Source organism: Lipophrys pholis, assembly GCF_963383615.2.
Source record: "Lipophrys pholis genome assembly, chromosome: 12".
NCBI lineage: Eukaryota > Metazoa > Chordata > Actinopteri > Blenniiformes > Blenniidae > Lipophrys > Lipophrys pholis.
In genome coordinates, this window is record NC_137641.1 from 22,542,232 (window position 1) to 22,544,017 (window position 1,786).

Sequence of the window (1,786 nt, forward strand, 5' to 3'; positions counted from 1 at the left end):
AGCTCAAACCGCTGGTAGGCGGCGCTTTTTAAGGTGAGGTTTGGGGTTAAGACTTCTCTTCATTATCTGCAACTTATTGGTTCCAGTTGCATATCTATATAAACTCTTGTTGTTTTTGTGCTTAACATTTGTCGGCACCACCTGGGGCCTATTAGAAAGAGGGGTGCAGAGGCAAGGCTCGTACGTTTGCATTTGTGTGTTTGTGGTATATATTAACCCACTTTCATACTTTGCATGGCAGTTTCTTTCTGCACCTCTAACCTTTTTTGTTTTAGTTACTATAAGACGGTGCGCAGTTTAAAAAACAAAACAAAACTGATCTTAAAAGCACTTCAAAGTGTTTATGCAGCACAACACGAAGACTGAGCCACTAAGGGGAGGTAACATCAAATAACTTTTCCAAAGCAGGGAAAGTTAGTTATGGTAGTAAACCAACATTCACAAATACTAGAAAAAAATAATCAAATCTTAGATTAGTATAGCTACTTTAATATTGAAAGGTATAGGTATGATTTCATGGGTGGGATGGCGGCGATCTGATTGCACCTACTTGATCTCAGTGTTTGTTGGTGTTGGCTAAGTTGTTGAGGAATGTTTGGATCTTTACGCAATAAAAAGTAGATTTCACGTTTTGTTTTACATTTTATTTTCCAGTTAGGGTTTCCCTACTGGAACTGTCTCACATGTTGCATTTTTAGCACCTCAGTCTGTTATCTAAAGTGTGTTGTAATAAATCAAATATTAGTTTATGACCTATCAAAGCTTGTGAAAATGTGTGTATCCGTCTGAAGGTGGTTCTTCTTTACTGAAGCTCCCAAGTAAGATTTCTGCTTCTCTGTCGATGAATTGATTCTTCTCTCCATTTGAGAAATGTTTCATCATGTTCAAAGAATGCTTTGCATCCTCTTTTGAAGGTTTTGGATCACTGCTGCATCAGCAACACCTTCTTGCTGATACTTCGCGGTCATTCAGGGGCTTGTTATTTTTATTTTTTTTACATCGGCCAGCAAGACATGCATTTTACTTATCCCCTGTTCTTCTATATCTTGTCCTTGCTTCTGTAATTATCTTTTCCAATGTACTTAATCAAATGTATCAAGCACGCTTCCATTTTTAGTTTGAATCAAAACTTTATCCACTTTGTTATGAGGACTTTTTTTTTTTTTTTTTCCAAGTTCATTGAGTGCAATTCACAAATCCATTAGTGGTCGTGTAAACCTTCAACTCTCCCTCAGCTTGTCTCCATTTGTATTTGTGAGTGTGCGAGTTAAAGAGAGACTGTAGTCTATTTTTAAATGATGAAAATTGCTTTAAGGGTACACGGCAAAATTGGCGACGCACTACTATCACCACAATTGTTCTTGCCATATCCCCCCCAAAAAACAGGCAATTTTATCAATTCTGTTTGGCAGCTTCAGGAGGACACTCACTGCTTAATGGACGTTTATCATAAAGCTGATGGGAAGTGCTGAGGCTGTGTCTGCGGATCATGTATTTTGGGGGGGGAGCGGCGCTCAGAAAAAGTGTATGCGACTCTAACAACAACTTATTTTTGTCAATGAAAGACCAGTCGTGATAACTAATAAAACAGAGGACAAACACCAAGTTCATTTTGAGTATGAGCTGTTGTTGTGTGAGTCAACTCCTCTGTTCTTGTGGATGACTTTTTTTCTTTTTCAGCGCTGACTCATGTTTTCGTACAAATGGCTGATAGATTATTTATACAGCAATTGAATGAACAAAACACAGTGTCAAACCCAGAGTGGACACTAAATATGAATTTCTT